General features: G+C 47.2%; 1 pseudogene; it reads left to right on the top strand.

Moving 5' to 3' along the window:
• The first annotated feature begins 5,441 nt into the window (after positions 1–5,441).
• Positions 5,442–14,634, top strand: part of LOC119107994 (ubiquitin-conjugating enzyme E2 H-like) — a 13,671-nt pseudogene continuing 4,478 nt past the window's right edge.

Genomic DNA, 14,634 nt, shown 5'->3' with positions numbered 1-14,634 from the left:
CACCCACCCCCACACACGAACACACACGCACGCAGGCACGCACGCACGCACGCATGCAGGCATATACATATATCAGCCTCGTCTGAATAGTGGATTTTTGTGTGGTGATTCATTATTTAGGCTGGTTGATAAGCCCCAAGGGGTGTGAGAACGTTTTTCACTGTTTGCCTCTAACCTCCATCGTAGTGTTTGCATACAAATTTTTTGGTTTTGTATGGTTCGAGGAACGTATATTTCATTGCATTTTGCTCTTTCCCGAGCAAAAAATGCACCGAAGTATTGTTCTTTAGAAGTTAACCACAGCAATATATTTACGATAAAAAGAACAATCACAAGCGCTAATGTTCAAGGCATCACTTCAGTCACATATGGCTTAGTTTCGTTGGGCCACCGTAATGATCAGTTTGGGTTGCTATAGCAATGCGACCAACCCTCATTCAATTGCAATGCTGGTGAAAATGACGCATCTGCAAGGGATATGAAAGCGCTTAACGTCATAATGCTAGAGCATTGCGGGTCGACAGGAAAGGTATGACAGGTAAGATTAGTTTCACTGTCACGAATGCGTGACTGGTGTCGGTCTGTAGACTTGCAGGCGTCCGGCATTGTCGCTTAGCTTGATTACATCAGATTTATTTGCATTAGGATAGGTTTCTTCATTTGCCCTGCAATGTATGTCCATGGACTTTTGTCCCTTACGGGTGTGAAGACATGGGGGCGCAGCCAGAGCATAAGACGGAGGTGAGAGTACCACGAATTAGGACGAAAGGGAACTTTTCCTTACGAGCGTATCCCAGACCTATCGACAGTGCCCACTCGCTTCGAACGCACTAACAGACCCCACAATCGCTTATAGGTACAGTACCCAGCCTGTCAATGAGTTATCGATGTTGGTTTGCCCTGATCCCTCAAGCAATCGTTTCAACTGCGCCCCGTATATATCCGCTCGGCTATTCGCTAATCTTGTTACTAAATGACGGTCGTGGACCCGCAGGCAGCGACTGCACCCATTGCCTCCGCTAACTGAGTCTGCTGCGGGAGATCGCGGCATGGTGTGGTGATACCGGCGCACTCAATACACTGAACTGCGTGAAAACTGTTCGTGCTGGCTTTGCCGTACGAGCAAGCCTCTGAACTCTATAAACGGAGTTGTGGCTGAAACGTTGTAGCGATGCTTATATCAGAGACACAAAATGAAGTTATACCATGCTTTTTTGTGTTGTGTAATGCTTCCCTGACAGCATCTGGTGATTTTTGATATTGTGTTATTGTTTGATATTGTGATATTGTGTTGGATATTGGATATTTTTGATATTGTGATATTGTATTGGATATTGTGTTATCGCAGTGTACTAGCTAATCAGCAGCACCGTGCATATTGTCATCTAGACCAGTGTTCACACACAATATATCAGTATATTAACGTAAGTACGTACAGTGGTGAAAGCTTTATGGGGTGACATTCCATGTCTATTCACTCCGCAGCTACATGGGCCTGGACGCCCAATTCCAAACTAACTTGTTTGCTTACGAAAATATTAACAATAGAGTAAACCTGGCTGCTTATAACGGTGGCGATAAGAACATTCGAACGGTGCGATGTATGATGATCACAGAGTTCACATACTCCTTCCAGGTCAGCACAAACATGATGATGCGTCACTATGATGCGTCAATGAGCGCAGCCAAACGTTCCCTGACGTGGCGCATTTGGACTGGCAAAAGCGACGGCGGTATGACCTGGATTCACTCGATCTAGGCGCAGGCAATGCACGTGACGCACTGCTGCTGCGCTGATCCTCCTCTGCGTCAGTAAGCAAGCTCTGAGCCCCGTCGCGCGCTGAAACTGGTTTGACGCTTTCCGGGATGAGCTCTCGGGCGTTGTGCCTCACATTGCGGAGACCGGTCTGGGAAATCGATTTGCAGCCTTTGAAAATGACAAGGCAGCAGTTGTCCTCTTACCTCTCTGACGGCGCAGCCTCTGAGTGCCTTCGGAGGTTTGGTATACACAGCCTCCACGCGACTGGGAATAAGAAGGTCACGAGCTTTTAAAGAGAGAAAAAGTAAGTGAAAAATTCATCTGGGGCGACGTTCTAAAATATGTTTTGAAGTCCTTCCCGATAGCTCAGCTGTTTAGAGCGCCTGCCTTCCGATCCAGGCAGGTGGAGCGGACTTGGTTAGACGCTTGACGTGGACTCGGACTTGCTTTAGACGCTCGCTACTGCCCTTGACAGGCATGGCCTACAGCCGGTGACATCGGCCGTGCTGAATATCAGGTGAGGTGAGATGGCAGGACCTTGTCTCAGGCACCTTGCCTTGCGGCACGGTAAACTTTCGCCACCAAATCCTGCCGTGGACCTGACATTGTACAATCAGACATGGGAATGCTCACATAAGCATTGCTTAGAGCAAGCTCGCATCTCAGACCTTTCAAAAAGGTTCGGATTAAAGCCTTAAAAAGCTGTAGGGTGTCGGCATGTTTCTTTGACAGCATCCTTGCCTTAGCCACATAATATCTTGTATAAGACAGTACTCATCAATATTCCTCGTCGAATAACCGCGGAAAAGAAGAGACAGCTGTTTTAGTGGTCCAGTTACATGTCTTTATTAATACGATTGTGATTAGTCCATTTCGCTGTTATGTACGGTGCACACAGTATTACATTACGGTATTACGGTATTGCTTGCGGTATATCCGGTACAGTACTAATCGAGGAGGAAATTAGGTCGAAGTATTAATGTACCTATCTCCATTTTCGCCCGTAATTTGACAGGGGAATAATGTTAAAGGTACTATCCTGAGCAAGTGAAAAATGTTTTTCGCGAATGAACTCCACAATTCACGTCCCAGAATATCCTTGAAATTTGCTGCATATTGCCGGCAATTTAAACAACATTGCAGTTCGGGCTATTAGTATAGCATAAGTCCAGTGAATTGATTGTAGAAAACTCTTGCTTACTAGTTTTCTTTTTTATTCGACTTAAAAACGCACCGTTCATTTCAATAAATACCCCAAATGATGGCGTCAACACCCGCAACAAGGAGGCCACAGGTAAACTGACAAGAGCCTTCCACGACCAGCGTGCAGCTACTGCGAAGTAAACAGAGATCTTCGAGGCCGCAGGCCTGATATCAATGTTCTGAATTCTTCCGTACGCCTACTGCCAAGGGCGTGCTGACGCGGCCAAGTTTGTGTGCATGAACAGAACGCCGACCATGTCTATGCACAGTGGTTTAACTGGGCAGCACTGTACCCCATTACGCCACTTGTCGGCAGACAGGAGCGAATTCGGCTACGGTATCTCTCTACCAGCCGATATTCAAGCCAATAGGCCTCGCTTTGCCAAGAAGTCGGACAGAATCTCAACCCTTGGATCTCGCGCACGCTAGATGTTACTAACTTTGGATGCTGCGGTTTTGGATGCCGTGATTCTGGACGTTTTGACCAGTTGGACGTTAGTGTGGCTCTAAATGTTTCAATACGCATCCCTCGAGAAAGTCTTACCCAGACTATTGTTGAAGCATGGCCGGTTGGACACCCCGGGCGGCTCTGCAAGCCACTTAAAACATTGCGTTGTGTCGCGATGCGTTTCGCAACGCGGCGCCGGTGACCGCACCAACCGGCAAATCCAGTCCAATCGACGGTGGGGGCGGTCAGTGGGTCAGCAGCGTCGCAAGTTTAGCTGGCACGCGTCACCAGTTGATTGGTCGTATGCACAGGTGGTCAGCCCGTTTGTTCTACCCACAGGGAACGGCTATAATCCCCTGCTGACGTTCACACCACAAGGGCCATTAGTCCTATTGTGTCCAAAGGGTTTTCAGTGTCCCGGATGATAAGTTTGATGGCCGAGTTCACAGTTCGTCGGTGCAGTGGATTTGTTCACATTTCATTGCTTCGGAGCTGGCGGCAAAAGGGCATATGCCATCAGTTCGCGGGTAGTATTAACGCGTTAGCCTGTTCATTGTCATGTCTACCTGACACGCGTCACTACCTCCGCTGTCGCATCCGCAGGAGCCGGCTTATCAGTCTCGTGGTCGCGTCCACGAAGCAAGGACCACCAGTCTAGTTCGAAGCCCGTATCGTTACACCAACGGTCCACTTTATTCCCACCGACCACGGCGCAATACCGTAGTTCAGTGGGTTATGTCCACAGGGCATAAGTCACTGGCCATTGCATCGTAATCAGTGGTCACAGGAACGAATCATCGATTCCCTCGACGCGGGCGACCGGGTGACCGGACCACTACAGTAGTCGTGCGCATGGCGCTTGGGGTATAAGCTGTTGCGATGTTGGCGAGGCAAAATAGATCACTTCAGTACTTGTTCGACAGGCAGGAGGCTTTTATTCGGTGTCGTGTCCATAGAACAGGAGTCATCAATACAGCTGGAGGCGTCCAAGGGGCAGCCAATGCACTGGTCTCGTCCGAGCGACACGGGTCTTTATTTCAGTCTTCATGTTCACAGGAGGACAGGGCGCAGATCAGCGGTCCAGTGATAATGTTTCGCTAGGTCACAGGGCATAACGTAACTGTGACCTAGTCATCAGGTCAGTGGCCGCATCGACAAGATACGGGATGCGAACTTAACGTTGTCATAGAGGATCAGTTATCACGCCGGTGGGCGTGTGCTGTTACCATTGATCCGAGCTCGCATGACGCGTGTAGTCATAGCAGAGGGCTCATTTCAAGACAGCAAGTTTGTATAAAAAGGGGTAGTTCCTTCCGCCCGACTGGTAAGCAAAACTACACCGATTTATTTATCAGCCCCCTTGAAAGTCGTGAACACCAAAATCCGGATATTTTCCGATTGCCTTCGGAACGTCGTTATTTTTGGCTAAATACGGTTTTATTGTTCACTTTGATAAGAAAGGACCCGCCGTCATTCACTTGTCAATTGTTCGAAGTCAAGCATAGTAGCACTGGGGCGTGATTGTACTGTTAGTACTATTTTGCGATGAAGACACGCCAAAATCGCCCATTGAAATTTTAATTGCGATACGGGATGGTGATGTCAGGAACATTGCTACACAATCCGCTCAACAATTAAACTGGTCTGGAAGCGATTTTTGTGAAACAAAAGGCCCCTTTGTTTTGTAAGGGAGGGGCACTTTTGAATGGGCTTAGTGCAATCGAAAACTTTTGGTACAATTCACATAAAACTGGGGAATAACAAATTTGAACCTTCTGTTTACATGCACCAGCTGATTGGTCACGTGACCTACTTGTGAAGGGGTCTTATTCTAAAAACGAAACACACCCCATGGTATACATTGGCAAAAGTTCGATCTCTATCCTCTTTGTGTTCCTCCTACAAAAATATTGCGTACTCATTCCGTTTTCATGTGAGTTGTCTCCTTATGATACTCTAGTTTAATAGATCAAGCGCGATGTAGTTACGTTATTGCGTAGCGATCAACGATTGCGCAGTGGATTCTCTCCATTGTGATGGTGTCAGTTTCGACTCGTTTCTTTATGCTGTGGATGGGGCTGGCAGCCTCCAACAAATTTTGCTGATTTTGGCGAGTGGAGACCTCGTTTTTCAAAATGTCTTCTCCTAGCGCTGGAAAGAAGAGGATGGACACAGACGTGATCAAATTGTATCCTTTTTGGATTACTTTGGGACAACAAACCATCTGTTTACTCGATTGCTTTGTTCTCACTGACACGGTCCCCTGCCCCACATAACCTGCCTTAGGCGCCACAGCGGATGTCTTTTATTGCTACGTTTCGAGATGTAGGTTTGTTTTTGTTGCTTTCAAGGAAGACATAACTTATTTGGCCACGTATGTGTTTATGTTGTTGGACAAATACTGAACCATGCCTTGTTGTGGTTGCCTGCTTTCCAATTAGCCACCTTAACCGCCAGCTGTATGCCTGAGGAGATGTACATTAAAAAGAAAATCAGTATGTTATTGATGGCAATAGTTAGATATAAAAAACAAAGACAGCCATCCACAAATGAAAATTTACCATTTTGTTCCACCATGTGTAAACAGTATCAGTTAAGTTCTCTGGCTTCTATCATAGGGTCATTTCATTGTTTTTATGTGCACAAATACCCATAGACTAGATGTAGTTACCTCATGGGTATGTCTGTGCGCCTTTTCTTTGTTTCGGTTAAAATATCAGTGTTGGTGTGAGCTGCTTAGGTTTATGATGAGTAATGTACAGGGTATGTACAGACTGTAAAAATGTAGACATTTTTAGATGCTGTTAGATTGGTCTGAATGCTTAAAGATATTTGATATGCTTGTATAGCTTTATAGTTAAGGTAAATTATACTTATATCACTCAAATGGATGCACCTGCAGCTAAACCTACTATGCCTGAATGAATGCTGCCATACTATACTGTGCTGACAGCTGAGAAAATTATGTATGTCATAGGCATAAATAGTGAGAAGAAAGCAATCTCAGATACCTTTACACAAGTTTTAATTCAAAAATCATTATCTGATGTGACTTCTTCCAGCTAGTGTCTTCCTTGGCATTGTGACAAAACACCAACTAAGTCTTGCCTCAAGTTCTTCACCAAAGCCTATTAAATGGCAAAATGTTGTTTATCTTTAATGTTATGCTTTTGTTATGTCATATGAAATAATTATGATTTTTTACCAATGCATTCACTGGCTAGTAACAAATGTTATGTAAGAGAATTTCATGTTTGTGGTGTTTCAAAAGGATATAGGCTGCCTGTGCCCACCTGATCATTGCTGTTATGTGTGTCATGTAGCACAATGCAATCTAGTGGCTGATTTCCTTAGCCAAGTTTCAGAATTGAAAGCAAGCATGAAGTTACAATAATGGGAGGACTGAATGAGTTCTGTGTCAAATTCTATGGACCAAAAGACAGTAAGTATTTCAGCATGTGAGCTACTTCTAGCTGGATGTTTTACACAGACATGTCAGTCAAGGACACATGGTTTTGGAGTGTGTTGGGCTGACAAACATTCTAAGATAATTATTTGAAATATTGGAATGTTATTCAGCATGGTGTTCAACTTTCAGACACAGTGCAGACAAACTAATGATTACCATGGACATTTATTGGCCTGGTCAGATACAGCTGATGGTAGCCAAACTTAGCATCCTTTAAGGGTGGATTGGGAATCTGCATAAGTGTAAGCAATCATTGTGTTGCAGTTGCATTTTTGCAGTATTCAAGCATCTGGAAGCATTGTATTTTGTTTCTGTGCATGTGTTGTTCTCCACACATTTTTTTGTTTTGTATTTACATGATAGCATTATCTATGACAGGAATTGTCATGTTACATTTTTATTTAGTTGGATACCAGATATTATGAGTAAGAGCTTCTGAACATTAGGCTTGACTGTTGATGCACCCTTTAGCCCAACCTCTTTTCTGAACTCCCACATCATCAGAAGGACCACAGTGTCAGCAAAGTGTTGATGGGAATAGGGAGGACATAGGATCTCTTGAACTTCAGCCTGTCAGGTTGAACTCAAAACTAAATAGCAATTCTTATAGCATATTGTTGGGCACATTGGTATTATTATATTATTTTGAGTATTATTATTATGAGTCGACATATTGTTGGGCACTCAGAAAACACAGCGTGGGCATATGGGTTGAAGGAGAAGAAACACCACTCATGTAGCAGCCATGTATTGTTTGGTCAAGATTGTCAGGCTGCAACAGCTGTGCCCTGACACTGCATGTGTTAAAAACTGACCGAAATTGACATTGGTTGTGCTGGAGTGTATGTCAGGGGTGTAGTTCTGCTTTTTTGGGGTCATCAGCTGGAACAAACTTGGGCTCTTAACATCCCACAAACTTTGAGAGAAAGTGGGCTATGTGTGGAGAGAAAACTACTCTATTGGTGTATGTTGTGGTAGGTTATGTCATTTGGGCTGGTCGGGCCCCTCAGCTTATTTGCAGAACTATGCCCCTGATTTATGTATTCAGGTGGTGGCATCTCAGGGTGTTTGCAATAATGTGGGCTTAGGAAGGATGTGTGTAGTGAAGTCATTGCTGGAGAAAACATTTTGTCAATCTTGTTAATGCTCAGTGTTTGAGAAATGGAATCAGTATCATGGAAACATTCAGTAATTGTATTATTCGATGAATGGTGACAAACAGAATACTCACAAAATTTAGCGTCGTTTTTACATGGGCACAGCATATTAACGTCTTGCCGTATGGGCCACACAGTTTGCCGGGGAGTCCGTTCATACAGATTGCGTAGCGATGCTGCGGTGATGAGATGATTCACTACGTCGTACCTTGCACTTCATAGACGTCGAGCGAGCTTGTCGTTTAGGTGGCGACTAGTTTGGAATGAGTGTCGTTGCTGGCGATAACATTATCAAGGCTCAGTCAGAATCTAGTTTCTTGTACGTAATTGTCCAATTTGTTGAATGACCCAGCGGACACTTGTACCATCGGCATCATTACCTACATTCCCCCATCGTCACGTATTAACGTCACTCAATGTCATAATGCCATGATCATTCGCGCGTGCGTAACGTCCAGCCCTAACCAAAGCGATGTTCATGGTAGCTTTTGGCACCCCAGGTGCACATTTACCGTTTGGGCATAAATATTGGCTTAATCTGCCTTGGATCTTCTTACATCGCAGGCATACGGAAGCCTCGGTAGAACGTCCGAAAACTGGCCGGGACCTGATTTAACCCGACTAATGCACGAACCCAAGAAGATTTAAAACGATTCCATTGAATTTCGTAAGTCACGTACGTTAAAACCACTTCTGGGGGTGGGGGACGGGCTGTGCCACTGCCAACAAAAAGGTAATGGGTCTTGCCCCCCCCCCCCGAATTTTGACCGGCAAGGATAATTTTATTTTTAGTGTATGCATACCCATTTTCGTTTTGTTCCATACAAATGCGAGGTTCATTGGCTTCGGGAACACCTCCTCCCACGAAGGCATGGGCCAGTGGCAGTTCCTAAACCCTGGCATGCGATGGAAGTACGATGTGTGGTGTGTATTGAAGATCGCTGGGCGGGATTTTGCGGGATATTGTCCTCAACAGCATTTCCGGGGCCACGAAATTTGTGATATGGCCGCGCCGACGAACGTAGCACGGCGGGTTATACATTCCTTGCAGATGTTTCACAAAAAATATTGGTCTCTCTTTATGGCGGGCTGTGTTCTAACAGACCTTTTTCGTAACTGGCTTCCGAACCTTCTGTAAAAAGTCTCCAACAGACTGCTTCTGTCGTATCCTACTAAATTAGCCAAGCCAACAAAATGAGCTTGTTTTTGCATAGCAACAACCTGACGTAGTCTGCAAGCTCGGTCACCCCGACGGCCGCCCAACGCGCTGGGGGACGGGCGCCCGCGTTTTGACAATAACCTGCCGTCACCGAACGAACGCCTCGCTCAAGTCGACCTTGAACCCCGCCGCGGGGCGATTCGCCCACCTGTCCGAGGCTGACAGCGCCTCTCGTGGACGTATTGTACCTACCCGACGGGACGGTAACAAGGCCAGGTGTGCGGAACGCGTCGAACACCTTGACTTCAGACGTGCGCATGCGCCCATGGCGAACGCCACTCTTTGTCGTACTGAGCTGTCTGGGAAGATCAGCACTATCGATTTGCTCAGTTTACTCCGCATTTCACACGTCAATGGAAACGGCCAGCTTGACTTTGTTTGGCGCCTAGTTTCAGCAATACGTCATGATTATGGAGCATCACCCATGCTTCAGATGTCGTCTCGTCCCCTTTGCGATTCACTGCAGGAGCTTAGTTTCGCAAATCGGGTTTGTGGGGAGGGGGGGGGGGGGGGAGTTATGAAAACTGCTCCTGCCGAAGGCCAACGAAGGTGGTTCTCTCCGAATTTTGCATGCTTGCTTTTCGAAGCTGGGGAAGTGGCTTGGAGCCTTCCGAATGAAGGCTTCAACCCTGACTGCTCGCCTACATGATTATGTCCTGACATTTTCCCTAACGTTTCGTCGCTCTAACTTTACCGGAAGCAGATAGATGAGCAAGCACGCTGCTCTTCCCCCCCTCCTTGCAGGGATTGTGCCACTCTTAGGTGCCTTCCAGGGTGCGTACAAGGCGTGTTGAATGAACTACGGCAAAAACGTGGCCACTGTTTCTTGGGGATTGAAAGATCACCCGTGAGTTGTTTACGTATATTCTCCGTGCACGAGTTGTACACGCACGTGTTTTTAGTATATTTTCAGCTGACCCGGCTGGCCTACATTGTCGCCGGCACATGTGGCTCTGAATGTTTCGGTACCAGTTAGACCAATTCCACATACTGTTGAGGTCAAACCCTTTCACCTATCGGCCCCTGGTGGGGAGGTGGGGGGTTTAGCTGACGTTTTAGTCCGATTTCATCGCATTTAAAGAGTTTTGAATACAGATCAGCCATATTTTGTGGTTCCCGCTCAAGACTAGACAGCGGATATGATCCTATCCATTGACCACACAGCAATATTTCAACTTGGCCGGAGTAGACGCCATGCTAGAGAATGCCCCACTGGACAAGAAGACTTGCGTTCATTGGAAGTAAATCTGCAGGGTGAGCTGGCGTGCCGGGGTCAATGCCGTGTTGGTCCCGGTAGGGACACGGCCGAGACCCGACCCAGACGTAGCCGCTATCCAGGTCAAGTTGCGGTATGGTTAGTGTGGATGTCCTGGATTTGCTGTCCGATTTCTATTGCCTTGCTTTTTACTTCGAAAGTTGGTTTGGCTTCTGTTGCAGCTCACTGCTAAAACTGAATGCGAATGAACTCAATACGACCGAATTGAAACTTAAACGATTGTCCCAAAACAGCAGGAGGATTGACGCCACCGTTATCTGGATCAACCTACGACAATATGGCTGAATATGGTCGCTACAGGTGACATTGTCGGCAATTAGAAAACCTGATCGGAGCAGAACAAATGTTCTCAAACACGTACTTCCCGGTTGTGCACCAGTGTGCGAATGTAAGCTGACTTCTGACCTCTAGACGCCTGAACGCGCCGAAGCTAACTTCTTTGTTTCGCCTGAAAGGTAGGCTGCAATCCAAACTCGTTTCCGACAGAAATGCTTTCATGTGCTTGAAACATACACGCTTCGTTTGCGCGCACACTTGACTTGCATGCCGCATTATTTTCCAGCGCCGTACGAAGGGGGCGTGTGGAGGGTGCGCGTGCTGCTGCCAGAGCATTATCCCTTCAAGTCTCCGAGCATCGGGTTCATGAACAAGGTGTATCATCCCAACATAGACGAGATGTCCGGCACGGTGTGTCTGGATGTCATCAACCAGGCCTGGACTGCACTGTATGGTACGGGAAACGGTGTCGAAGTGTACGGGGACACAGTGCATACGAGTGTGTGGCCCAGTCTCGAATGCAGGACGGAAAATATTCGTGCCTTAGTGGATTCTTGCGTGGTGCATGTTATGTCGTCCTGAATCCGGTAGTCAAGACAGCTCACTAACCTGAACGTACAGTTCGTGTGTAAACGTACCGGTGATATGGAATGACAAATGTATTGGGGAAAATGATATATCCTACATGTTGAGCCGATAAACGCGAGCTCGGACGATGCCGTGTCTTTCGTAGGCTTGGTGGTCGAGGGACTACAAACTTATATTGTAAGCAGGTCATTAGTGTCTACCTTCCAGATCTCTTGAACACCTTTGTACCGTTCACACCTGAGCTGTGGGCGAAGCTGCGATTGTCCGCCTGCGTTCCAGATCTCTCGAACATCTTCGAATCGTTCCTGCCGCAGCTGCTGACGTACCCGAACCCCATAGACCCGCTCAATGGAGACGCGGCAGCCATGTATATGCACAAACCCGAAGAGTACAAGAGGAAAGTGGCGGGTGAGTGAGATCTCTCGAGCGGCCTCCAGTGGCGCTGGGCCGCGCTAACTCGGGCTCACTGCTAGGCGCTGTTGTTGCCGTCTGCAATATTGTTCGGCTATTTTATAGTCGAGCGCTTGTATATGACATTTTTATCCAGTGTCACACTCAAGGTTTGGCATGCGGCCATTGTCACTTACAGGCGGGCTTGGATGGGAAAATTGAGCAAACAACCGGAACTGACCTTGAACCAAGCCGGTTTTCAAACGCGCGGAGGGTGCAGAGTTCGCCAGCTTTGGAAGACGCGCGCGATTGGTGCATTCAAGGTGACGCGTCAGACCTGTCGGGACGCGGAAGAAAACGGTGCCATACTGATTGGTGCATTCATTGTGACGCATCAGACCTCTCGGGTCTCGCGAGAAAACGCTGCAATGCTGATTGGTGTATTCAAGGTCACGTATCAGACCTCTCGGGCCGCACAAGGAAACGCTGCAATACTGAATATGGAATATGGCATTACCATAATACCAACTTCAGCATCATGCGCGCTTAAATATCTGAATGCTCGGGGTTTTACTCAGCCCCATTCATGCCTGTTATTTTAGTTGCTCCTCCCCCGCTTTAACCTCCTCAGTCATTCTCCCGTATGTTGTTATCCATCCTATGTAAACGGAAGTTGTCTTTTCTCCATCTGTCCCGTCTCTTATTTTAGTTTCTTCTCCTCTCTTGTAAGTTCCTGGCCACGCTTTGGTGCACACAAACCCATCTGATGTAGTGCGATTTTATCCTGGCGACGAAAGTGGTGTGGGTTAGACTTAGCTGCTCCCCCCCCTCTGATAAGAGGGGCAGGGAGCAGGCCGTAAGATAAGCAGAGAGATAAGCAGGCCGTAGCGTTTACAGGAGACATGCCACGCTTGCGACGGCCTGAGCAACATCAGACAATTAGTTTCAGTGTCACGCCTGTCTTCATCTGCGGCCAAATGCACATCCAAAGCTTGCATATGGATTCTAGGTGCTTAGCACGGGCATCATGCAGCAAACTTTAGCTTACACGGTTGTGGAGTGCAGCATTTTCAGTCGTGAGCTTCATGCATGTGATGTCTTGTCTCCTTTCTGTGGTCCCGGTTTCTTTTTTGCACGTTCGGAGTGAGTGGCGGCAGTTTACGTAAAAGTAACGCATTTTCAATGGTCTCAATATTAACCTATGAACTGTGAAAGGATTGAGCGCAGCAAAAGGAAAACTGCGAAGGCGCACTAGGAAAGTGAACTGACGATATTTCAGGCGATTGAAATGTGTTGAGGTAAGAAAAACGACCTTTATGATCAGAGTTATTTTCCGATCAATGCAGACCTAAGTCAGGTAACACTTTTGTTTGACTCCAGCATATGAATTCCTACATCTATCGATTCCCAATCCGTCTCATTTGCTTATAGTGTTAACATCAAAATTTTTAGTAAATTGTATCTTTCAACGGCTGATCTGTTAAGTGCGCTATCTAAAATGGCGCAAGTTGCACATTTTCTTCACGGATTCTGGATATTTTGGCGGATGCAATATTTTAATGGATGTGAGAAGGTACCTTTCGGCCAGGTTGTCTCGCGCTATGCACGTCGTCGAAAACCTGCTCGGCTTTTGCACAGCCCGGTGACGCAAAATAAAAGGCATGGAGGGCTAGCTGGTGGCGCCCATCACTACAGCGTGCAGTATTTGCTCTTCATGCCGCGACAGAGACGTCGCGTCAGAGGCGAAAACGCGCCAGCTGGTTTGGCAGGGTGTATGGCCTTCAACGGTGCCCGATGTGTTGCGCTTGATGCCATGCCCTAGTCCCCGGGTGGTGCGTGATCCCGGGTGGTCGTAGTCGACTGGGATAAAAGTTTTGTGTTCAAGGGAAGTAGATTTTGGAATGTTTGAATGCGGTCGGATCGGGTCCGAGCTAGTTATGCACGTTGTTTAAATTATCGATAACGCGATAGATTGATTTGCGTATGCAGTCAAGTGAGCGATTCATTTATCCCTGATTAGCTAGGTCATTCTCCGGTATGGCCCGCATTCTGCGCCGCCCTAGAGGACACTGCCCAAAGAGTTTGTAGATAAACTCCTCGGGCTGTGAGTCGGGTTCGGAATCAGTGCCAGTCGAGCGGAATCGAAGACAAGCATGCATTCCCCGGAACATAAGTGGCAAAAAGGGCTCGGACTGCTTCGTGGTGCGTCGGAGCAACGACCAGGAGGGAAGTTGCGCCTGTTCCCAGTTGAGAACAATGTTCGCTGCAAAATAACGGCCAGCAACAGTTGACATTACGATGCATGTTTGCTTAGAAATTACGTTTAAAAATGATCTATTGTACTATTGTTAGTGGTTGGAAGGGTCCATTAAGTCTATGGAACCTGTATTTTAACGCATCACAGTTCCTGCTTACGTGCCTTGCCTGTTATGATATGTCAGGATCCTTGGATAAGGTCATCAGTGTATGTAGTTCCTATCGCCCGCATACCGTGGCCGTTTTCAAAATTTTAACCATTTTGTTGCACATTTGTACTGTGCTTCAGTCCTGGAGCATGACGTGTGTTTTATGTTAGCATAACCAGCCGTGCGAAACTAACGCGACGTTGAATATGACTGGATCCGACCCCATGGTGTGTTGTTCCGCCATGCTCCCTCTACGCTACATCTCGCTAAAGCTTGCTCGGAAAGCGGCCCTCCGCGCCGTCTGTGACGTCGTCTGGGTGTCTCCCGCAGAGCACGTGCGCCGCTACGCAACAGAGGAGGCAATCGCCCCGGCGCCCCAGGGCTCCGGCGACGCCTCGTCCGACAGCGAGTCCGATCGTCGGAGTTCTCCGAGGACGAGGCGCG

The sequence above is a fragment of the Pollicipes pollicipes genome, unplaced genomic scaffold (assembly GCF_011947565.3).
Source record: "Pollicipes pollicipes isolate AB1234 unplaced genomic scaffold, Ppol_2.1 Scaffold_6686;HRSCAF=7923_pilon_pilon_pilon, whole genome shotgun sequence".
In the NCBI taxonomy this organism is placed as follows: Eukaryota; Metazoa; Arthropoda; class Thecostraca; order Pollicipedomorpha; family Pollicipedidae; genus Pollicipes; species Pollicipes pollicipes.
The sequence above is the reverse complement of the archived record's forward strand: the minus strand, read 5'-3'. Positions and strand labels throughout refer to the sequence as shown.